Raw genomic sequence first — 27,263 nt, forward strand, 5'->3', positions numbered from 1 at the left:
TGGCACAAGTATACATATGTAACAAACCTGCACGTTATGCACATGTACCCTAGAACTTAAAGTATAATAATAATAATAATAATAATAATAAAAGAAATCAGCCACTGGAATAGTCACTGAAAAAAAAAAAAGGAGTATGGCTTATACATTGTGAGTTTTTCCCTATTATACATTTTCTTCATATGTTATTATTTTTAATATTTCTGTTCCCAATGACAGAGTGTCTTAACCCTGCTCAAGCACTCTAGTCAATGCCTGAGAATATAACTAACATGCTTGTGCAGATCCTGATGATAAAAATTTTATCTCTTACGTTTAGGAATTCTAATTTTCTAAATGTTTTTAAAATCCTAGATATTGGCAAAGGGTATAGAAGACTTCTTATGAAAATTTAGCTAGGTAGATTTTATAATCCCTGGTCCATAAGCTTACATTTTATAATACTGATTGATTGATTCTTTCATTCAACACATATTGATGAATGCTGATAATTTTTCTGGAGCTCTGTTAGGAAATCACCATAAATGAGGACCAAGATCCAGCCTCTTTTGAGAGACTCACAACCTATAAACAACAATTAGAATACAAAGTAATAAGTATAGTGATAGCAGTGTGAATGAATATCGTGATGGCAGAGTGACACAAAGAGATTACTTTCCTTGAGAGCCCAGGGTGGTCAAGGAAAGCTTTCTCCTGGAGTTGTGCCTCAATTTCAAAGGCAAATGGAAAGGCATAGGGACTTTTACAGTTTCCTGCTCCAAGAATAAGGGGATTATCAGCATACTTGAAGATTTATATTCTTTTGAGTAATTTCTTATTCAAATAGAATTGGTAACCATGACCATATCCAATAATTTACTAGGAATTTCTACTTCTTAGGAATATTTACTTCCCTTCAAACCAAACGATGTCTGAATGTTTAGGGGGTCATCGTCTGATGCCGGTCATTATCCTTTCTTCTATCACTACTTTCCAAGTCAGCAAAATGCCAGTCATCAGTGTTACATAAAGCTTCTTCTAGGCAGAGGATGGGCACACACTCAGGGACTCTGTTTTTTTCACCTCATGGTGTTAAAATGGAATGAGAAACCAAGTCACACTTCCCTCCCACGTTTCAAAGTCCAAATCGTAAAAGTAAGCATCATCCACCCTTTTGTGTTTGAACGGTGATACAAAAGATATAAAAAGATAGTGACTTACCTTAGGAAAATCATAGCCCAATGGAACAGATAGACACACACAGAGGTAATAATGCATTGCAAATCATCTCTTGGTGTAGATATTTACAAAAGGCTATGTTCACATACTTTTCTAGGTATTAGAGAGGGCTACTTTGAGGAGATAACAGCCCACTTGGGTCTCTAAAAATGGGCCATAAGTTTTTGATTAGGGATGGGAAGAGAATTTTAGGCATACAGATCAGTCAAATTAAAAATCCTGAGGTGTTAAAATGTACAGTTCCTTCAGAAAACTTGGAATATAATGTATACAGAAGGGAAGTTTATAGTGGGAAATGAAGCTGTAAATATCATTTGGGACTAAGTTTCGAAGGCTCTTTTATGCCATCATAAAAAGATTACATTTTATCTTGAGGGCAATGAAGAATGAATAAGTTTTAAAATACAAAGTGAAAATGTTAGATTTGCCTTTTAAAAAATCTCCTGGGAAGAGGATGGAGGTGGGATGGAGAGCAATGTGAAGCCGATTGCACTAGAGCTTTGCAAATTGTAAAATTCTAAACAAGCATTAGGGGCTGCCCAACACTGACATTGTCAACTCTGTACCGAGTGTAGAGTATCAAGGAGGACCCCAAAATCATGCTTAAATCGATGAGAAAATTGTTCAGTCATGTATTCAATTCAACAGTATTTCATTGGATCAACTACACACAGATAACTTCTCAAAATTAGTAAGTATTGTTAATATTTATAAAAGATATTCTATTTCCTCCCTCCTCTGAACACTGACACCAAGCAGATATGTAAACATATACATATTTGCAGTGGTAACATTGAAATTTTTTCTTATCACTGTTTTCCTTCTAAGTATTTTACTCACCCATTACTTAGTGGTATCTCATTTGAACAGCTTTTCTATTCTTTATGTATCCTAGGCAGTCCAACTCTGTCTAGCCCTCTATTCATTTTCCCAAAGGTTTACAGTAAATGATGAACTTATTAATTTGAATTTTTTTGAAGAATACCATTTGTTGTACATGTTACCATATGACCTAGAACTAAAAAATGTCAATGGTAAAATTATTCCATTTCTTACGAGATTTCAGAAAGTGCTGGAGAAAGTATATGTACAAGTGTCAGAATAGCTATCATCTGACAATAACAAATTAAAAATATAGAGGGGCAAAATGTTGCATATGAGATAGTATTGAGGACTAGAAAATCAATGGAAATTGAAACAACCATATAAAAACAAATAAAGTAACAATAAAACACCACAACGCAAAGTCACAAAATAGAATATATTTTTGGGAAGGGTTACTAAGTGTTGTAAGAATGTTACTTTTGCACAGATTAATTTACTAAATAGAATATATTTTTGGGTAGGGTTACTAAGTGTTTTAAGAATGTTCCTTTTGCACATATTAATTTATAAATTCAATACAACATATATGGGTTTTTTGGGTATAACTTGACAGTTTGAGTTTAAAGTTCATATAAGTTAAAATGCATAATAGCCAATATTTTGTTAAAAAGATAGATTACTGTATAATTTCTCACTAGATAAGAAAAACTTACTTTAAAGACACAGCAATTAAGGCAATATGTTTTTGGCAAAAGAAGGCAAAGAGGATCTATTAATAACCAAAAATAGCCCAGAAACAGCCCCTTGTAAGTGAAATTTAGTGTATACTAATGGTGACTTTTCAAGTCACGGTGCATAGAAAGGGCTATTCAATTACTTCATTGAGGGCATCTAGCAATATTGTTAGACAAGATAGGATAGTTCAGGATACACTGTGGTAGAAAATTATCCCTAATATCTTAGGTACTCTAATCAACTCTGTTGGGGCCCAGCTTAGGTATTCTTTCCAATAATGTGCTCTTCCCCTGATGCTGTGAATGTTGGCTGCTTAACGGCTCTCAACTGCACCTTCTCAGCAGATAGGAGGCACCTTGGATGTTTCCATTCACCATATCAAGCTGAGGGTATATGTAAATTAACTGCATCTTTCCTCAGGTGACTTCTCTATGCTATCCTTCCTTCCCTCTCTTAGAGTTTTCACTCCAAGGCACTCACTCAGTAATCTCTTCTACAAGCATCCTCACTAAAGGCTCTGATTCTCAAGAACCTGACCTAAAATGGCCTAATCTAGTGAGAGGTTATTTCTCACTTATAAAATGCCAAATGTGATTTGACAGAGGCTCATTTCTATTTGGTGCCTCCGGAATTCAGGTTTCCACCAATCTGTGACAACACTATCTTAACTGACTAACATTAAGTCATAACATGACTTATAAGTCCCTGTATTGGAGAGAAAAAAACAAACAGGAGTGCATAGAGGACCTCCACTTACTAGCTCTAAGTAACAGGACTAAATAACATGACATTTTTTCTCATTGTCTATTGACCAAAACTGAATGCATAGAGACTGGAAAGTACAGCACAGGACAGAAAATATTTAAGCCCCACTGTCTCTGCCATAGCAGTCCTTTTTAAAAAGTAAGTTAAAGCTTTGTGTGTGTGCACATGTGCATGCATACATGCATGTGTGTTCTAAAATCCTGGTGAACTAAAAGTTTATCAATTATTAAAGTAATTACAGTCAGATGTCACTTAACAATGGGGATACAATCTGAGAAATGTGTCTTTAGGCAATTCCATCATTGTGCGAACACTGTAGAGTGTACTTACAGAAACTAACACACACCCAGTCTACATGGTAGGGCCAATTGCTTCTTGGCTACAAACCTAGACAGCATGTTACTATACTGTATAATATATTGTAGGTAACTGTAACACTACAGTAAGCATTTGTATATCTAAACATGGGAAAGGTAAAGTTAAAATAAGATAAAAAATGGTATACCTGTATAGGGCACTTACGATTAATTGCGCTTGCAGGACTGTAAGTTGCTCTGGGTGAGTCAGTGAGTGAGTGGTGAGTGAATGTGCAGGCCTAGGACATTACTGCACACTACTGTAGACTTTATAAACACTGTACACTTAGGTTAAGCTAAATTTATCAAACTTATTTTCTTTCCTCAAAGAAATATCCTCATGCTTGTGTGTGCATGCATACATGCATGTGTGTGTGTTCTAAAATCCTGGTGAACTAAAAATGATCAATTATTAAAGTGACTACAGTCAGGTGTCACTTAATAATGGGGACACAATCTGAGAAATGTGTCACTAGGCAATTACATCATTCTGTGAACATTGTAGAGTGTACTTATGGACTTACCTGAGGCTGTTTTACAGTTAAAACATTTTTTAAAAGTAAGTAGATGCTACATACTCTAAAATAGTGATTAAAGTTATAGTATACTAAATATTGGGTGACAGGAATTTTTCAGCTGCGTCTAAATCTTAGGGAACCACTATCTGGTGTGCAGTCCCTCACTGATCAGAACCATCATTATGTGGCACATGACTATATATGTAAACAAAGGAGAATGTTTTCAGAATTTTGATGTCAGGACAACATTCTTAAGTAAAGTATGAACTCTGAAGACTTTCAGGTAAAAAAAATTTGGATTTCATGAAAATATTTATGAAAAGACAGACATGAACATCTGAATTTTATAACATACAATTCGTGGAGCATGTAAATATTTTACGCAAAATATTAGAGCAAAAAGGCTAATGATTCCATATAAAAATAGGCAAAGGGTCTGGCTATTTCTTGTTCGTGCCAGATTCATTCCTTGTCTTTCTGCTGCAAACTATGCTTCCCATGCTCCCTTATATCAGGATAATATATAGGTACGTTGACTAATCCAGGGCACTGGTAGAAGATTGATGATGAGAAGAGATGAAGGCTTCAGATATTGCTCCTTCTTTAGTGTTTTCCATTAAAAGGTGCATCTCCATTTCTCCTGAGAGGTAGCTTACATCCTGATTGAAGCTGCTGATAGATAGCCCTGGCTTTTGTATATAGTAGTCTCCCATAATGCATCGGGGATGCATTCTAAGACCCCTGGAGGATGCCTGAAACCATGGGTAGTACTGAACCCTATAAACACCATGTTTTTTGTGATCTGTTAAGCTTCCCAGCTACTAAGTGACTAACGGGCAGGGAGCCTCTACAGTAGATACACTGGACAAGAGGAGTATTCAGGATTTGGGTGGTGTGAGATACCCTCATGCTACTCAGAACAGTGAACAATTTGAAACTTACCAATTGTTTATTTCTGGAGTTTTCCACTTAATATTTTTGGACCATGGTTGACTACAGGTAACTGAAACCACAGAAAGGGAAACAGCAGGAAATGGGGGACCACTGTACTGCTACCAGATACATTGATGGGCCATCAACATAGGGAAATAAACTCAACCTCAGTAACAGGCAGGAAACCTCAAATAAAATATTTCAAATCCAGTTCAGTTGTCCCACATCCATATTATTAATACACGTGTTAAAATGCACACTTAAATATGCTTTGCTTCATTTTCTGTATAGTGTACAGTGTTAGTCTAGGATCTCTGAGAAGCAGAGGTCATAATAAGATTAAACACATAAAGGTTATATTAGGGAAAATACTTGTGTGTGGAAAAAATGGGCAGTCTCTGAGTATGGTTGCGAGTGTTGTCAAACCACTATACATGTCTGACTCTGAATCACATGGGGAAGAAAGCAAGGTTAGGTGCTGTACTAGTTTCCTAGGACTGTCATGACAAATTATCACAAACTGAGTGTCTTAAAACAGCAAAAATATATTCTCTTCCAGTTCTGGGGGCTTGAAGTCCAGAGCAAAGGTATCAGCAGGGCCATGCTCTCTCTGAAGGCTGTAGGTACAGCTCTTCCTAGCTTTGGGTGGTTGTTGGCAATCTTTGACAGTCCTTGGTTTGTAGCTGCAGCACTCTAATTTCTGTCTCCATCATCACATGATTGTCTTTCCCTTGTGTGTGTCAGTGTGTCCAAAAATCTGTCTCTCTTTATAAGGACACCACTAATTCCAGTTATGGTACACTGTAATGAGCATTACCTCATCTTAACTTGATGCATCAGCATAAAATCTATTTCCAAATAAGGTCACATTAACAAGTATCCAGGGATAGAAACTCAACATATCTTTTGGGGGGATGCAATCCAAACAAAGAGAAGTGGCAAGGTAGTCACTGAGTAATTCTTGAGCCGAATCCAGCAGCTGAGATCCTGGTTCTTCCAAGCACAGATGTCCGTGAGAGTCCCTACTGCATTCAATCTCTGGCCAGTGAGCAGCCTGTGGGAAGTCTGGCCTCTGCGCTAACCTGGTGATGAATTTCAGAGCATGGCAGCTGGACCCTTGGTAAATTATGTTCTCTGTAATTGGCTATCTGCTGCATACATTCTCATGACCACCATATGTACCTTTCTGCAGAACTGTGTATTTTTAAACATCTAGAACAGATTATTGTCAAATAATATCAGAAACTTTATTTTCAAGAAGTTTCTTTTAAGGTATCTGCAAAGTTAATTGGTACATCAATTGGCAGGTGCGAGTTAATTTTATGGGTACTTAATTACTAATTTCCTATGCAAATCAATATTTGAACTTTTAATTCTCAATTGAGCATGCATCAAAAGGGTATTTTAACTGCTCAAAGTAACTGCAAAATTTCTAAGTGTATTTTCATGCCCCTGTATAAGCTCCCTCGGGTCCTGTAACTGTGGTCTTTGGCTTAGAAGCCTCACGTTGGTAACACCGTTTGATAGGTAAATATGTTAAAATCAGAGGTTCTCTTTTTTTCTGAAAATATGATCTTCTTGACAGGCTCCAAAATATGTTTATTTCTTTAAAAATTATAAAAACATACATTGGGCTGGGCACGGTGGCTCACACCTGTAATCCCAGCACTTTGGGAGGCCAAGGTAGGCGGATCACGAGCTCAGGAGTTCGAGACCAGCCTGGCCAACATAGCGAAACCTCATCTCTAATAAAAATACAAAAACTAGCCGAGTGTGGTGGCACACGACTGTAGTCCCAGCTACTCGGGAGGCTAAGGCAGGAGAATTGCTTGAACCCAGGGGGCAGAGGTTGCAGTGAGCCAAAACTGTGCCATTGCACCCCAGCCTGGATAACAGACTCCGTCTCAAAAACAAAACAAAACAAAACAAAACAAAACAAAACAAAACAAAATATACCTTGTCTAAAAATTCCAAAGCTGATAAATAGAAGGTGAACATTAAAATCACATGAAATTACTCCCCACCCACATACATATACATATGTATACATAATATATATGATATATAACTATCTCTACCTATCATCTGTATACTGTTATGTTGTATCTGTCTTTACAGAAACATGCATATATGTGTAAATTTATATGTATTCCTTCATCTCTATATAATTGGAGGCCATAATACATTCTGTTTTGGCTCTGTGGTAGTTACAATTCTAGGAGAACCCTCAAGATTTTTGCCACTGGTACATATGCCTTTCAGATATTCAGTAAAATACTCATTTAGCTACTGCTGTGAAGGGGTTTTGTAGATGTAAGTAAGGTCCCAAATCAGTTGATCTTAAGGTAGGGAATTTATCCTAATCATATCCCTTTAAATCTGAATCCAGAAGTCAGAGATGGGAGAAGTCAGAGATTCAAAACATTGCTGCAAGATTGAAGGGCTCCTTCCAGGAGCTGAGAGTGTCCCCAGCAAAACAGAGGACTCAGTGCTTCAGTCACAAAAAACTGAATTCTGCTACTAACAAAAATGAGTTTGGAAATATAGTAAGTAGTTCCTTAGAGCCTCCAGCCAACACTCTGATATCAGGCTAATCCAGCGACACTCTGCCAGATTTCTGACCTATAAAATCCTAAGCCAATAAATGGACACTGTTTTAAGTTGCTAAATTTGTGATATTTGTCACATAGTTATAGAAAACTAATACAGTATATTGTTTTTAATGCAATAACTTCTAGTTTTCTACTTTATACCTCTGCTACATTATTGTTAAAAGTTTCATATCATCCTTTGTAAGTCTCAATGAAATTTCTTTTAATGAACAATTTCTATAAATGAAATTACTTGAGTAGAAATGTATCCATAAAAATTTTAAGGTTTTCTATTCAAATTGCCACAATTGCTTAAAAAATGTACTTACATTAATATCTATATCAGAATAATTTAAACATACTCATTTTTCTTTTCTATTTGTCAACTGCACAAATTATAATTTTTTTTGCTCAGCTGAAAAATGATATTTCATTTTCTTGGCTTATATTTGTTTGATGACTAAAAGTATATTACATACATCTATTAATTATTGGTATTTCTTATTTTGTGTCTTACTGATTCATTTTACTTTTTTTATTCATATGATTAATTTTAAAAACTATTTAGAAGTAATATTTACTTTTTCACTGTAACATATGTTGACAATATTTTCTGTCAGTGTGTCATTTGCCTTTGACATTTATTCTTTTTAAAAAAATTTAATTATAAGAACATTTTAAACAACTCGTAGTGAAAAAATGTTTATCAGTCTTTCCTATACAATTTTTGCTTTTGGAGCTCTTTTAATTCCTAATTATTAAACAAAAATTCATACTGAATTTATAACAAAATACTTAACAAAAATTGTACTTACATTGTGCTTACATTTTTTACATGTTAAAAATTTCTTGATATAAGAATGTTTCCATAATACATTTTTAAAAATTAAGGATAACTTTTTAGAGCAGTTTCTGGTCCACAGTATAATTGAAAGGAAGGTACAAAGATTTTTCATATACCTCCTGCCCCCACAGATGCATAGCCTCCCCCATTATCAACATCCCCCATCAGAGTGGCACATTTGTTTCAACTGATGAACTTCCATTGAGACTTCATTATCACCCAGTCCATAGTTAACATTAAGATTCATCCTTGGTGCTGAACATTCTATGGGTTTGGACAAACATGTAATGACATGCATCTACCATTCTGGTATCTTACAGAGTAGTTTCACTTTTCTAAAAATCCTCTGTGCTCTACCTATTTAGAAACTTCTCCTTAAGTCTTGAAATCATTGTTATTTTTATTCTCTTTGAAATTTTGCCTTTTCCAGAATGTCAAATAGTAGAAATCATCCAGTAGGTAGCCTTTTCTGATTGGTTTCTGTATTAGTCCATTCCTACGCTGCTGTAATGAACTGCCCAAGACTGGGTGATTTATAAAGGAAAGAGGTTTAATTGATTCATTAAAGTCCTTTTCCACATGGCTGGGGAGGCCTCAGGAAACTTAGAATCATGGCATAAGGGGAAAGAAACCTGCCCTTCTTCACAGGATGGCAGGAAGGGGAAGTGCTGAGCAAAGAGGGAAATGCCCCTTATAAAATCAACAGATCTCGTGAGAACTCATTCACTTTCACAAGAACAGCAGCATGGGGGTAACCTCACCTCCCACCAGGTCCCTCCCATGACAAGTGGTAATTATGGGAACTACAATTCAAGATGAGGTTTGGATGGGGACAGAGCCGAACCATATCAGGTTCTTTGACTTAATGATATGCATTAAAGGTTCCTCCATGTCTTTTTATATAATAACTTGATAGCTAATTGTTTTTAGTGCTGAATATTATTTCATTGTCTGGATATACTACTGTTTATTTATCTCTTCATGTACTGAAAAACATCTTGGTAATTATGAATAAAGCTGCAATAAATATCCATTTATAGGTTTTTGTGTGAATATAAATATTCAACCATTTGGGTTTCTACCAAAGGGCATGATTGCTGCATTGTATAGTAAGAGTATGTTAATTTTATTAGAAACTGCCAAAGTATTTTCCTAAGTGACTATCACATTTTTGTATTCCCACTAGCTTTATATTTAAAGTTGGTTTCTTCTAGAAAATATGTTGCAGAGTCTTGTTTTTTGATGAACTCTATTAATCTCTGCTTTTTAGTTGGTGTTTTTAGACTATCAATGTTCAAAGTGCATATTGATGTAGTTGGATTAATAGCTACCATATTTGTTGCTGTGTTCTATTTGATGCCCTTGTTTTTACCTATTTTTGTTTTTCAATCCTTTTTTTTTTCCTTTGTGGTTTCAACTGATCATTTTATATTGTTCTGTTTTCTCTCTTTTCTTAGCGTATCAGTTATATATATATATATTTCTTGCTTTAGTGGTTGCCCTAGAGTTTGCAATATACATTTACAACTAATCCAAATCTACTTTCAGGTAACACTAAATTGCTTCACACGTAGTGTGAGGTTCTTGTAATAATAAAACAATCCTAATTCCTCCCTCTGGCTCTTTGTATTATTGCTGTCATTCATTTCATAAGCGTACATAAGGATACCATATACATATAATATATACTTAAGCATACACAATCAAATACATTGTGCCTATGATTTTGAACAACCTGTTATCTGTTACATCAATTAAGAGTAAGAAAAATATTTTTTTTACCTTCACTTATTTTTTTCTTTAATGCTCTCTATTTTTTTTTTTTACATATATCCAAGTTCTTTACCTATAGTATTTTTCTCTTCTCTAAAGAACTTTTTTTAACATTTTTCGCCAGGTGGGTCTACTGGCAAAAAATTTCCTCTATTTTTGTTTGTTTGCGGAAGTCTTTATTTTCCCTTTACTTCTGGAAGATAATTTCATAGGGTATAGAATTCCAGTCACTTTTTATTTCTCTGAACACTTTAAATATTTTACTCCACTCTCTCTTAGCTGCCATGGTTTCTGAAAAAAAAGTAGTACATAATTCTTATCTTTGCTCCTCTGTAAATAAGTTTCTCCACCCATCCCACCCTCCAGGCTGTTTCAGAATTTTTTCTTTATTTTTAATTTTCTGTAGCTGGAATATGATATTCCTAGGTGTAACATTTCTGGGTTTCGGTCATTTATTCTGTTTGGTATTCTCTGTGCTTCCAAGATCTGTGGTTTGGTGTCTGACATTGATTTGGGAAAATTCTCATTGATGATTGTTTCAAATTATTTCTTCTGTGTCTTTCTCTCTTCTTCTTTATTCATCCCCATTATGCATATGTTACACCTTTTGCAGTTGTTCCAGGCAATTTTTTTTTTCAGTCTTTGTTTTCTTTGTTTTCCAGTTTGGGAGGTCTCTATTGATATATCCTCAAGCTCAGAGATCCTCAGCCATGTTCAGTCTACTGATAAGCATTCTTCATTTTTGTTACAGTGATTTTTATTTCTAGCAACTTTTTGTTTTGTTTTGTTTTGTTTTGTTTTTTTCTTCAGAGGGGAGTTCTTTCTTAGGATTATCCTCTTTCTGCTTGCATTGCCCAACTGTTATTTGCATGCTATCTGCTTTATCATTTAGATCCTTTGGCATAGTTGTTTTAAACTCCTAGTCTGATAATTTCAGCATCTCTGCCATGTCTGGTTTTGCTGCTTATTCTGCCTCTTCATACTGTAGGTTTTGTTTTTGTTTTTGCCATTTAATGTGCCTTGTAAATTTTTTTTTTTTTTGGTAGCAAGACATAATGTTAATGGACTTTAGTAATGTGATAGTAGATTGTAGCCTGAGGTGAAGCATTCTATAGACCTATGATTAGGTCTCAGTCTTTCGTGAGTCTATGGCTCTGGACTGTGAACTTCACAAGTGCTTCTCACCACTTTCCTCCACCCTGAGGTGGGACAGGATGGCTAGTTTGGACTGAAGTGAGTATTTTCCTTCCCTCTTGTGTGCCACGCTCTGATAAAACCCCAGGAGGTTAGGCTCTGGTAACATAGGTTCTTCTGGGGGCAGGCATTATTAGGAAGAATAGAATTCCTCAATATTTTAATGTTCTGTAATACAGATGAAAGTAGATGTTTGTCCAAGAATTAAAATAACTATTATGGTGCTTGGAGGAAGAGTTAATTTTTTTAAGAAGCTGATGAGAATTTCCATTTTTATAATTCTGTTTTGCTTGCAGAATAAGATTGGGGTTGCTAAAAGTCTTTTGTATTTTTTGTTTTTTAAGATGGCGTTCTTATCAGAGAATGAACCCAGGTGACTGATAGGGCTTCTTACAGAATCAAGGAAAGTTTTATTTTTATTTTTTAAATGCAGCTACTGTTTGGTTAGCTGGTTATAAAAACTGCAGGCCAATTTCTCTCATGATTCCCTCCACTCAATCCAAAATAACTAGGTGGATCCAGTAACACATGGAAAGGGAAATAGCAACACATCACCAGTTCAGTCTTTCCCAGAAATGTAAAGTTTGTTTTACATTTGAAAATAAATCAATGTAATTCACTCTACTTATAGAATAAAGGAGAAAAATCATATGGTAAATGTAAATGTAAAGCTCAACTTTCATCAAATAAAAATTCTAGGGAAAGAGGGGAACATCTTTAATCTGAAAAAGTATCTACAAAAGTACCACAGAAAACATCCTACTTAAGTAATGAAAATTTGAAAAATTTCCCTTGGACTAGGAACAATACAAGGCTGACCTCTCTTGTCACTTATATTCAACATTGTAGTGGTGCTTGTAGCTGGTACTAGGCAAGAAAGTAAATAAAAAGTATAAATGTAGGAAGGAAGGAATATAACCATCATTATTCAGATGAATGTGATTATGTAAGTAGAAAGTCCAGAAAAACCTATATATACATATATATGTTTTATATATATATTCACTCGAAGCAAATTTATCAGGTTAACATACAAAAACCACTTTTATATTTACATTTCTTGCTATAAATAGGTTGAAAATAATATTTTTAAATGACAGCATTTTTAATAATGTTAAAAATATTATTTTGAATAAAATTTAGAAGACTCAAAGATTTCTATAAAACATATTGAGAAAAATTGATGAATATGCAAATAAATGGAGGAATATACCATTATCACAGATTTAAACTCAGTTTTGAAAAGATGTCAGTACTGTTTAAATTGGTTCTTAGGTTCAGCAAAATCCCAATAAAAATATTAGAAAGCTTTCTTTTTGAAGTTAACAAGTTGATTCTAAAATGTATATGGAAATGAAAAGCTCAAGTGAAATCATCAAGAAGATAAAGAAAGGGGGAGGACATGCATGACCATTTATTAAACTTGTAAAACTACAATGACGAAGAAAGTGTGACACAGCACTGACTATACTAATAAACCAATGAAAGAGAAGTAGATCTGTATTTACACTCTCTCTTATTTAGAATAAAGCTGGCACCGTAATGCAGTGAGGGTACAGATGGTCTGTTTAATAACTGGTGCAATGTCAACTGGATACACATATGACAAAAATAAAATCTTGATTCTTCTCTCATCCCATAAACGAAATCAGTTTTAGATGGGTTACAGTCTAAAGCTGAAAGGTAAAACAATTGAGATTTTAGAATAAAAAAAAAGATAACTGACCTTTGAATATGGAAAGATGTTTTAGAATCAGAAACAAATAGCATTAATCGTAAAGAAAAAATGGACAAATTGGACTGTATTAAGATATAAACTTTTGTTATCAAGATACTTTTAAAGAGTGAAACAACACACCACATTGTGGAAGAAAATGTGGTAAATACATATAGTTGATAACTCTTAAAAATATGAAGAATTCCTGTAAATAAATAACAACAAGTTTTAAAAAATTCTATTCGGTTGTCTGTTTAATCTGATGATTTCTTCTTTTTAGTTTAATTAGGTTCTGTTTGTTTATTTTTGCTTTTGTTGCATTTGCTTTGCAGTCTTAGTCATGAAATCTTTGCTTATGCAAATATTGAGAAGAATGTCTAAGGTTATCTTCTCGAATTTTTGTGGTTTCAGGTATTAAGATTTCAGTCTTTAATCCATCTTCAGTTGATTTTCATATAAGGTGAGATATAGGGATTCAGTTTCATTCTTCTACATGTGGCTTGCTGGTTTTCCCAGTATCATTTATTAAATAGAGTGTCCTTTCCCCAGTTTATGTTTTTGTATGCTTTGTCAAAGATCAGTTGGCTGTATTTGGCTTTATTTCTGAGTTCTCCATTCTCTTCTGTTGGTCTATGTGCCTGCTTTTATACCAGTACCATGCTGTTTTGGCAACTATAGCCTTGTACTATAATTTGAATTCTGGTAATGTGATGCCACCATATTTGTTCTTTGTGCTTAGGATTGGTTTGGCTATTTGGGCTCTTTTCTGGTTCTATATGAATTTTAAAATTGTTTTTTCTAATTCTGTAAAAAATGATGTTTGTATTTTGATTGGAATTGTTTTGAATCTGTACATTGGTTTTGGGATATTTCCTTTTTCATGTGTTCCTGGATGTATGCTCATTTTCACAATATTGATTCTTCTAATCCACAAGCGTGGGATGTATTTCCATTTGTTTGTGTCATCTGTAATATCTTTTAGTAGCATTTTGTAGTTACCCTAGTAGAGATCTTTTACCTCCTTAGTTATATATATTTGCAAACTATGCATTCAACAAAGGACTAGTATCCAGAATCTACAAGGAACTCAATAAACTCAGCCAGAAAAAAACAAACAACTTCTTCAAAAAATAGGCAAAGGACATGAATAGACATTTCACAAAAGAAGATATACAAATGGCCAAGAGACATTTAAAAATCATCAAAACATCACTAATCATCAGGGAAATGCAAATTAAAACCACAATGAGACACCATCATCTTATTCTGACAAAAATGACCATTATTAAAAAGTCAAAAAATAATAGATGTTGCCATGGATGTAGTGAAAAAGAAATACCTATACACTGCTAGTTGGAATGTAAATTAGTGCCACCTGTGTGGGAAACAGTATGGAGATTTTTTTAGGAACTAAAAGGAGACCTACAATTCAATCCAGTAATCTCATTACTAGATATCTACCCAAAGGAAAAGAAGGTGTTATATGAAAAAAGATACATGGACATGTATGTTTAGAGCAGCATGATTCATGATTGCAAAGATATGGAACCAACCTAATTGCCCATTGACCCATGAATGGATAAAGAAAATATGGCATATATGCACCATGGAATATTACTCAGCCACAAAAAGAAACAAAATTATATTCTTTTGCAGCAATTTTGATAGCTGGAGACCATTATTCTAATTGAAGTAACTCAGGAATGGAAAACCAAAAACTGTACATTCGCCCTTATAAGTGGGATGACTGAATAGGAACAGCTCTGGTCTGCAACTCCCAGTGAGATCAACACAGAAGGTAGGTGATTTCTGTATTTCCAACTGAGGTACCTGGCTCATCTCATTGGGACTGGTTAGACAGTGGGTGCAGCCCACAGAGGGCAAGCCGAAGCAGGTGGGGTGTTGCATCACTGGGAAGTGCAAGGGGTCAGGCAACTCCCTCCCCAGTCAAAGGAAGCTGTGAGGGACTGTGCTATGAGGGATGGTGCATTCTAGCCCAGATACTAAGAATTTCCCATGGTCTTTGCAACCCACAGACCATGAGATTCCCGTAGGTGTATACACCACCAGGGCTCTGGGTTTCAAGCGAAAAACTGGGCAGACATTTGGACAGACACCAAGCTAGCTGCAGGAGTTTTTTTTTTTTTTTTTTCATACCCCAGTGGCACCTGGAATGCCAGTGAGACAAAACTGTTCGCTCCTGTGGAAAGGGGACTGAAGCCAGGGAGTCAAGTGGTCTAGCTCAGTGGATCCCACCCCCATGGAGTCCAGCAAGCTAAGATCCACTGACTTGAAATTCTTGCTGCCAGCACAGCAGTGTGAAGCCCACCTGGGATGCTCGAGCTTGGTGGGGGGAGGAGCATCCACCATTACTGAGGCTTGAGTAGGTGGTATTCCCCTCACAGTGTAAACAAAGCTGCCAGGAAGTTTGAACTGGGTGGGGCCCACCACAGCTCAGCAAAGCTGCTGTAGCCAGACTGCCTCTCTAGATTCCTCATGTCTGGGCAAGGCATCTCTGAAAGAAAGGCAGCAGCCCCAGTCAGGGGCTTACAGATAAAACTCCTATCTCCCTGGGATAGAGCACCTGGGGGAAGGGGTGGCTGTGGGCACAGCTTCAGCAGACTTAAATGTTCCTGCCTGCCAGCTCTGAAGAGAGCAGTAGATCTCACATCACAGCGCTTGAGCTCTGCTAAGGGACAGACTTCCTCCTCAAGTGGCTCCCTGACCACTGTACTTCCTGATTGGGAGACACCTCCTGGCAGGGATCGACAGACACCTCATACAGGAGAGCTCTGGCTGGCATCTGGTGAGTGCCCGTCTGGGAAGAAACTTCCAGAGGAATGAGCAGGCAGCAATCTTTGCTGTTCTGCAGCCTCTGCTGGTGATACCCAGGCAAACGAGGTCTGGAGTGGACCTCCAGCAAACTCCAACAGACCTGCAGCAGAGGGGCCTGACTGTTAGAAGGAAAACTAACAAATGGAAAGGAATAGCATCAACATAAACAAAAAGGACATCCACACAAAAACCCCATCCAAAAGTCACCAACATCAAATACCAAAGGTAGATAAATCTATAAAGGTGAGGAAAAACCAGCACAAAAAGGCTGAAAATTCCAAAAACCAGAACACCTCTTCTCCTCCAAAGGATCACAACTCCTCTCCAGCAAGGGAACAAAACTGGATGGAGAATGAGTTTGACGAATTGACAGAAGTAGGCTTCAGAAGGTGGGTAATAACAAACTCCTCCAAGCTAAAGGAGCATGTTCTAACCAAATACAAGGAAGCTAAGAACCTTGAAAAAAGGTTAGAGGAATTGCTAACTAGAATAACCAGTGTAGAGAAGAACATAAATGACCTGATGGAGCTGAAAAACACAGCACGAGAACTTCGTGATGAATACACAAGAATCAATAGCTGAATTGATAAAGTGGAAGAAAGGATATCAGAGATTGAAGATCAATTTAATGAAACAGAGTGTGAAGACAAGATTAGAGAAAAAAGAATGAAAAGGAACGATCAAAGCCTCCAAGAAATACGGGACTAGGTGAAAAGACCAAACCTATGTTTGATTGTTGTACCTGAAAGTGATGGGGAGAATAGAACCAATTGGAAAACACTCTTCAGGATATTATCAAGGAGAACTTCCCCAACCTAGCAAGACAGGCCAACATTCAAATTCAGAAAATACAGGGACCACCACAAAGATACTCCTTGAGAAGAGCAATGCCAAGACACATAATCATCAGATTCACCAAGGTTGAAATGAAGGAAAAAAATGTTAAGTGCAGCCAAAGAGAAAGGTCAGGTTACCCACAAAGGGAAGCCCATCAGACTAATAGCAGATCTGTCTGCAGAAACCCTACAAGCCAGAAGACAGTGGGGGCTAATATTCAACATTCTTAAATAAAAGAATTTTCAAGCTTGATAAATGAAGGCGAAATAAAATCATTTACAAATGAGCAAATGCTGAGAGATTTTTGTCACCACCAGGCCTGCCTTACAAGAGCTCCTGAAGGAAACACTAAATATGGAAAGGAAAAACCAGTATCAGATACTGTACAAACATACCAAATTCTAACGACCATCAATGCTATGAAGGAACTGCATCAACTAATGGGCAAAATAACCAGCTAGCATCAAAATGACAGGATCAAATTCACACATAATAAAATTAACCTTAAATGTAAATGGGCTAAATGCCCCAGTTAAAAGACACAGACTGGCAAATTGGATAAAGAGTCAAGACCCATCAGTTTGCTGTATTCAGGAGACCCATCTCACTTGCAAAGACACACATAGGCTAAGGAATATTTTCCAAGAAAATGGAAAGCAGAAAAAAAAAGCAGGGGTTGCAATCATAGTCTCTGATAAAACAGACTTTAAACAAACAAAGATCAAAAAAGACAAAAAGGTCATTACATAATGGCAAAGTGATTAATACAACAAGAAGAGCTAACTCTCCTAAATATATATGCAACCAATACAGGAGCACTCAGATTCATAAAGCAAGTTCTTAGAGACCTACAAAGAGATTTAGACTCCCACACAGTAATAATGGGAGACTTTAACACCACACTGTCAACATTAGACAGATCAATGAGACAGAAAAATTAACAAGGATATTCAGGACTTGAACTCAGCTCTGGACCAAGTGGACCTACTAGACATCTACAGAGCTCGCCACCCCAAATCAACAGAATATACATTCTTCTCAGCACTACATCACACTTAATCAAAAATTGACCACATAATTGGAGTAAAGCACTCTTCAACAAATGCAAAAGAATGAAAATCATAACAGTCTCTCAGACCACAGTGCAATCAAATTAGAACTCACGATTATGAAACTCACTCAAAACCGCACAACTACATGGAAACTGAAAAATCTGCTCCTAAATGACTACTGAGTTAATAATGAAATTAAGGAAGAAATAAATAAGTTATCTGAAACCAGTGAGAACAAAGACACAATGTACAAGAATCTCTGGGACACAGCTGAAGTAGTGTTTACAGGGAAATTTATAGCATTAAATACCCAGAGGAGATAGGGGGAAAGATGTAAAGCTGACACCCTAACATCACAACTAAAAGAATTAGAGAAGCAACAGCAAACAAATTCAACAGCTAACAGAAGACAAGAAATAACTAAGATCAGAGCAGAACTGAAAAAAACCCTTCAAAAAATTAATGAATCCAGGATATGTTTTTTTTAAAGATAAACAAAATAGACCACTATCCATACTAATAAAGAAGAAAAGAGAGAAGAATCAAATAGAAACAATAAAAAAAATGATAAAGGGGATATCACCCCTGATCCTAAAGAAATACATACTACCATCAGAAAATACTATAAACACTTCTACACAAGTAAAATGGAAAATATAAAAGAAATTGATAAATTCCTGGACAAATAAACCTTCTCAAGACTAAACCAGGAAGAATTTGAATCCATGAATAGACCAATAACAAGTTCTGAAATTGAGGCAGTAATTAATAGCCTACCAGCCATCAAAAGTCCAAGACAAGACAGATTCACAGCCAAATTCTACCAGAGGTACAAAGGGGAGCTGGTATCATTCCTTCTGAAACTATTCCAAACAATAGAAAAAGAGGGAATCCTCCCTAACTCATTTTATGAAGTCAGCATCAAGCTGATATCAAAACCTGACAGAGACACAACAAATAGAGACAATTTCAGGCCAATATCATGATGAACATCGATGTGAAAATCCTCAATAAAATACTGGCAAACTGAATCCAGCAGCATAGCAAAAAGCTTATCCACCACAATCAAGTTGGCTTCATCTCTGTGAGGCAAGGCTGGTTCAATATACACAAATCAATAACCACAATCCATCACATAAACAGAACCAATGACCGACCAGAATCACATGATTATCTCAATAGATGCAGAGAAGGCCTTTGAGAAAATTCAACACCCCTTCATGTTAAAAACTCTGAATAAACTAGGTATTGATGGAATGTATCTCAAGAAGAGCTATTTATGACAAACCCACAGTCAATATCATACTGAATGGGTAAAATCTGGAAGCATTCCCTTTGAAAACCAGCACAAGACAAGGATGCCCTCTCTCACCACTCTTATTCAACATAATATTGTAAGTTTGGCCAGGGCAATCAGGTGAGAGAAAAGAATAAAGGGCATTCAAATAGGAAGAGAGGAAGCCAAATTGTCTCTGTTTGCAGATGATATGATTGTACATTTAGAACACCCCATCATCTCTGCCCCAAATCTCCTTAAGCTGATAAGCAACTTCAGCAAAGTCTCATAATACAAAATCAGTGTGCAAAAATCACAAGCATTCCTATGCACCAATAATAGACAGAGAGCCAAATCATGAGTGAACTCCCATTCAGAATTGCTACAAAGAGAATAAAATACCTAGGAAAATAACTTACAAGGGATGTGAAGGCCCTCTTCAAGGAGAACTACAAACCACTGCTCAAGGAAATAAGAGAGGACACAAACAAATGGAAAAACACTCCACGCTCTTGGATAGGAAGAATCAATATCGTGAAAATGGCCATACGGCCCAAAGTAATTTATAGATTCAATGCTATTCCCATCAAGCTACCATTGACCTTCATCACATAATAAGAAAAAACTACTTTAAATTTCATATGGAACCAAAAAAGGGCCTGTATAGCCAAAACCATCCTCAGCAAAAGGAACAAATCTTGAAGTATAACATCACCTGACTTCAAACTATGCTACAAGGCTACAGTAACCAAAACAGCATGGTGCTAGTACCAGAACAGATATATAGAACAATGGAACAGAACAGAGGTCTCAGAAATAATGCCACACTTTTACAACCATCTGATCTTTGACAAACCTGACACAAACAAGCAAAGGGGAAAGGATTCCCTATTTAATAAATGGTGTTGGGAAAACTGGCTAGTCATATGCAGAAAACTGAAACTGGACCCCTTCCTTACACCTTATACAAAAATTAACTCAAGACGGATTAAAGACATAAACATAAGACCTAAAACAATAAAAACCCCAGAAGAAAACCTAAGCAATACCATTCAGGACATAGGCATGAGCAAAGTCTTCATGACTAAAACACCAAAAGCACTGGCAACAGAAGCCAAAATTGACAAATTGGATCTAATTAAACCAAAGAGCTTCTGCCCAGCAAAATAGACTATCATCAGAGTGAACAGGCAACCTACAGAATGGGAGAAAATTTTTGCAATCTATCTGACAAAAGGGCTAATATCCAGAATCTACAAGCAACTTAAACAAATTTACAAGAAAAAAAGCAAACAACTCTGTCAAAAAGTGGGCTAAGGATATGAACAGACACTTCTCAATAGAAGATATTTATGCAGCCAGCAAACATGAGAAAAAGCTCATAATCACTGGTCATTAGAGAAATGAAATTAAAACCACAATGAGATACCATCTCGCAACAGTTAGAGTGGTGATCATTAAAAAGTCAGGAAACAACAGATGCTAGAGAGGATTTGGAGAAATAGGAACTCCTTTACACTGTTGGTGGGCGTGTAAATTAGTTCAACCATTGTGGAAGACAGTGTGGTGATTCCTCAAGGATCTATAACCTGAAATACCATTTAACCCAGCAATCTCATTACTGGGTATTTACACAAAGGATTATAAATCTTTCTATTTTAAAGACACATGCACACGTATGTTTATTACAGCACTGTTCACGATAGCAAAGACTTGGAACCAACCCAAATATCCATCAATGATAGACTGGATAAAGAAAATGTAGCACATATACACCATGGAATACTATGCAGCCAGAATAAAGGATGAGCTCATGTCCTTTTCAGGGACGTGGATGAAGCTGGAAACCATCATTCTCAGCAAACTAACACAGTAATAGAAAATCAAACACCACCTGTTCTCACTCATAAGTGGGAGTTGAACAATGAGAACACTTGGACACAGGGAGGGGAACATCACACACCATACTGCCCAAAGTAATTTATAGATTCAATGCTATCCCCATCAAGCTAACACTACCTTGTTGGGGGCTGGGGGGCTAGAGAAGGGATAGCATTAGGAGAAATACCTAATGTAGATGATGGGTTGATGGGTGCAGCAAACCATCATGGCATGTGTATAGCTATACAACAAACCTGCACGTTCTGTACATGTATCCCAGAACTTAAACTATAATTTAAAAATATACATATTGGGCATAATGTACACTACCATGTGATGAGTTCACTAAAATATCAGAATTCACCACTACATAATTCATCCATGTAATAAAAAAACTCTTGTACCCAAAAGCTATTAAAATTAAAAAGAAAGAGAAGTGTTTGTTACGATCAGCCGTTAAAAAAAAGAGATATAAAAAATGCACTCAATTTTGGATTTTGCTTGTTCAAATCCAAAACACTAGAGTTTGCATTCCATAAAAGAGGTTTTCTAAATAACCAATAAACAAGAAAATATGCTCACAATAATTTGTCATCAGAGAAATGTACATTAAAGCCACAAGTACAGTACATTTATCTGAAAAACTAATACAAGTATTTTTTATAAATTCTCTATTTCTATTGATCCAATACTCAGAACTGTGACTTCTAAAATTAACTGCAATGCATTCTAAGGAAATTTTATAAAACTTCAGTGTTGGTTTACATATTATACTTTTCCAGATTCCAAGCACTACATTGTGAGGTGTTGTAAGAAAAGATCTAATTAGGAGTTGTGGGTGATAAATGTCTGGGTTAATTGCAGCTTACTGCCTATGGTCTACTTTTGAATGACAAGTTATATAGTTGCAGTAGTTGTAACATTTCTTTCCAGTTTTAATTTGTAATTTAAATTCTTAATTTTGTGGGGCATGCAAGTGTTAGCTTTGATTTACTGTATTCTATTGTTTTGAATGAATCAAACATAGTACTCCATAAAACAAAACAGAACACCACCAACACCACAATTAGATACAACTGTAAATGTACCAGAATGAATAAAATTAAAAACACGGAAAATACCAGTAATTGTTGGTCAGCGTATGGAGAAAATTAAAACTATCATATGTTGCTAAATGAAATCTACATTGCTGCAGCCAAGATATGGAAACAACACAAGTGCCCATCAATGGATGAATGGATAAAGAAAATGTGGCACATATACACAATGGAATACTACTCAGCATTTAAAAGGAAGAAAATTTTGTCATTTAAAACATGTATGAATCTCGAGAACATTATGCTAAGTGAAATAAGTCAGGCCCAGAAAGACAATTACTGCATGATTTCACTTATATGTGGAATCAAAAAGATTGGAACTTTTAGAAGTAGACAGTAGAATGTTGGTGCCCAGGGACTAGAGTATGGGTTGTGCGGGAAGAAAACTGTGGGGAGAAGGACAGGAAGGGGGAGATATTAGTCAAAGTGTAGGAAATTTCAGTTGGATGGGGGGAATAAGTTCCAGTGATTTATTTGCACAACATGATGACTATAGTTAATAATAATGTAGTACATATTTCCAAATTGCTAAAAGAGTTGATTTAAAATGTTCTCACTAGAAAGTATAAGTAGGTGAGGTGATGGGTATGCTAATTATCTTGATTTAATCTTCTGCAATGTATATGTGCATCATAACATCACATTTTATCGCATAAAATGTTTGCAATTATTATTTATTAATTAAAGTAAATAAATAGATAAATAGATAAACTGTTGCAGCCATTTGGAAATCTATTTGATAATGTTTATGAAACCAAGCATACAACGAACTCTGTTTCTCCAGCAACTTTCATCCTGGGTGCGTAACCAAGGAGCATTATTTGCTTATAGCCAAAAGCTGAAAACGATTCACACATTCATCAACAATGGAGTGAATAAATTGTGGTATATGCATATGATGAAATGCTATACAGCATATGAATTTCACACAGCTAACGTTGAGTGAAAAAAGCCAGAGACAAAATAATACTTACATAAATCTATTTGTGTAAAGTTAAAAAAATGGCAAATTCATTAATGGTGTTAGAATTCAGGATGATAATTACCACTTCCAAGGTAGTAATGACTGGGAGCAAGCCTGAGGTGTTTTCTTGCATACTAGTAATATTATAATTCTTGACTTAAATTCTGTGTTTTCAAGTGCATTCACCTAGTAAAAAAAAATTACTGAGATAAATGCAATTTGTATTTCTTTCTGTAAGTCTATTATTCTTCAATTAAAAAGTAGTTTTTAAAAATCATGTCTCAAGTAAATTAGTACCAAAAAGAAAGTATCATCACAATATGCTACTTGCCTTGGGTGTGTAATGTTTACACAGGCATAACAAAAGGAATTTTCAATATTTAACCAAAATTTTTAAATTTTCTGATAGTATGGCAAAGTGGGGAAGTATATTTTGTGTGTGTGTGTGTGTGTGTGTGTGTGTGTGTTTGTGTGTGTGTGTTTGGGGGTAATTTAGCACAGTGGTCTTCACATTGGCATATTCACATCTTGTTGTATACAAACTTTTATCAACCTTTATATGACACCCTAGGGACTCCCAGTAATAACTGGGTGAGATTTTAAGGCAAGTGGATGTCCAGCGTTATGTACCTGGAAGAATGTCCCATTAAAACATTTGATTTAGGCTGAGAAAAACCCTCAGTTGTATTAAATTATATATCAATCAAGTAGAAACTTTTGTTTTTACATTACTAACCAAATTTAACAGGGAACTTCAGTATACTGTACAGATATTACACTTATTTATAAAGTGATAGAGCATAAGAATAGAAGAAAATATGGATAATTGGAAAACAGCATTGGTTTACGAGCATTCATTTCTAGTGGTAGTTCTGTCAGAGGTGAGTATACCTTATCTGTCAAATGAATAATTTCTAATTAAATGATCTGTGGGTCCCTTCCAAGGCTAATGTGCTATGATTGATATACACAGAACTTTGTGTGTCCCTTCCAAGGCTAATATGCTATGACTGATATATACAGAGAACTTTGACAAGAGCAGTAAGTTTTAACAGAGGCTTCTATTTAAGTGTTCACTCTGTGGGAGATAATGCCAAAATAATTAATACTCATTTAACTGATTATAATGTGATAATTATATAGGAAAAAACTCTTTAGCTGACATATGATAGTACTTTAAGATAAATAAATTGATCTATAGGACTAATTTGATTGATAGTTTTAAAGATAAACTAAAGAAAATAGAACTGTTCTATATATATAGATGCAATCTGTTTTGGATTACATAAACTTAAAATAGAATACCATTAGGTGAAATTCCAACTGTGCATGCACACTTACTTGTAAACATTCAGAAGGGACAAAAGGAATGGGGAATCATACAGGAAATTTAGTATTGTCCATGCTATTTGTTTAATCTTGCTTTATTTCAAAAATGGTTTGAGGTCTTTATCAGGAAAGATGAACATAGTAAATGAACTAAATGTGAATTGGGGAAAGTTTAACATGTTTTATTCATACATACATATTTTTACCAAGTATTTAGGGTATATTTAAATGATTAAATTAAGAATTATTTTAATAAACACTAGATTGACAATTATAAGAATGTCTTAGTGCTTGATGGAAATAAATATAAGCCAGTATATTTGAGAACATATATTTATACTTTGGAATGCAAACAATAGTCTATTAAAATTCTCATTTATATACTTAAGCAGGTTTCTGAGCTGGATAGATTTTTTTTTATTTGTTTCACAATGGTTAATTTTATGTTCTACAATTTCCTTTGCATTTTGATAATGTATGTATAATGCTTTGAAATCACATGTACATGATGACATTATGGATCAAAAGTGAGACCACCAGGTATGGTAGATTGTGGCTGGCTGAGGACACCCTGTTTACATACCCTTCTCCAAAGTGATTTCTGCTCAATCTCTGAAATAATCTGCTTTGTTTTAACTAAGAAGGGGATTTTTTAATATCATATGTTCTTAACTATGACTTTATTTAAAACATTTGAAATGTACAAGACTCTAAAGCACCACTCTTAACTTCTACATTTTCGATGCTGCTGACCTGTCATGCAGGGTGTGTGGCCAAGGCCTCTGTCCTTCAACATATTCTACCATCCAGGCCCCAAGGGAGTGGAGTAAACCCAAATCACAGCTGATCCTGGGACTTCTGAGCATCTGGAAAGAAGCATTTTTTCTTTCACAATGGATCGATCTGGAAAGTTGTGAGGTGTTATTGCAGCCATCTTATGACTATGAGAAATGAAGGAAAGAGGGGATGAAGACATTGATGGAAGAAACCGAGCCTGGTATCAGCTTTTAAAGTTCCCCTTAATCTGTACATGGAGCAGAGCCTATTGTGGATTTTTTTGTTGTATGAACAAATGATTCTCCATTTTTAAAAATCGTCTAGATAAGATTTTTTTTTTTTTACTTTCAGCTGAAAATAAGTCTGATTTTATCCAATGTAATTTTCTTCTGCACATTAATTTATTAATGAATGAATATTTATTGGAATATTTACTATGCTAAAGGTACCATTATGGTTTCTTGGATTAGTCAGTCAACAAAAATAGACAAAATTTTATTCCCTTGTGGATTTTTAGTACATGGGGCAAGGTAGGCAATAAACAATAAAAATGATACATAAATAAATAATTTAATGAAATGGAGAATAATACCTGTCATGGTAAAACAAGAAGCTGAGGAAGGTGGATTGAGAATGCTGTATGACAGTGGAGGCAGCAAGTTATCAGGTTGTAATTTTATAGAGTGGTCAAAGTAATTATTTTTCTTCATTTGAAGGTTTTTCTGAAAAAAAAATCTAAAGTCAGAGTTATTGATACATGATTTAAAGATTGTATTGCTGTCTATCTTATTCCTCACATCTAGTAGAAATTGTTTTATAAATTTGAGAGCTCCAGTATTAAGTGCATATATGTTTAGGATTGTGTTATTTCCCTGTTGGACTTGGACTAATCCTTTTATCATTTTATAATGTCCCACTTTGTCTTTTTAAACTGTTGTTGCTTTAAAGTCTTTTTTGTCTGATATAAGAATAGCTATTCCTGCTTGCTTTTGGTTTCCATTTGCATGGAATATCTTTTTCTACCTCTTTACCTTACGTTTACGTGAGTCCTTATGTTTTAGGTAAGTCTCCTAAAGACAGCAGATACTTGGCTGGTGGATTTTTATTCATTCTGCTATACTCTATCTTTTAAGCGAAGCATTTAGGCCATTTACATTCAACAGTAATATTGAGATGTGAGGTACCATTGCATTCATCATGTTAGTAGTTGCCTGAATACCTTGTTTTTTAAAAATTGTATTATTGTTTTATAGGCCCTGTGAGATTTATGCATTCAGGAGATGCTATTGTAGCATGTTTTGAGGTTTCATTTTAATATTTAGAATTCCCTTTAGCACTTCTTGTAGTGCTGGCTTGGTAGTGGCAAATTCTCAGCGTTTGTCTGAAAAAGACTTTATCTCTCCTTCATTTATGAAGCTTAGTCTCACTGGATAAAAAAATTCTTGACTGGCAATTATTTTGTTTGAAAAGGTTAAAGATAGGACCCCAATCCCCCTGGCTTGTAGGGTTTCTGCCCTGAAATCTGCTGTTAATCTGATAGATTTTCCTTTGTATGTTGCCTGATGCTTTTGTCTTACAGGTCTTAAGTTTTTTGCTTTTGTCTTCATTTTAAATAACCTGATGACTATGTGCCTTGGTGATGATTTTTGCGGTGGATTTCTCAGAAAAAAAGTGTAAATTCACTCTTTTTAATGCACAATTTGACAAACACACATAGTTTTGTAAGTGCCATCAAATTAAAGATCT

The sequence above is a fragment of the Mandrillus leucophaeus genome, unplaced genomic scaffold, assembly GCF_000951045.1.
Source record: "Mandrillus leucophaeus isolate KB7577 unplaced genomic scaffold, Mleu.le_1.0 Scaffold258, whole genome shotgun sequence".
NCBI lineage: Eukaryota > Metazoa > Chordata > Mammalia > Primates > Cercopithecidae > Mandrillus > Mandrillus leucophaeus.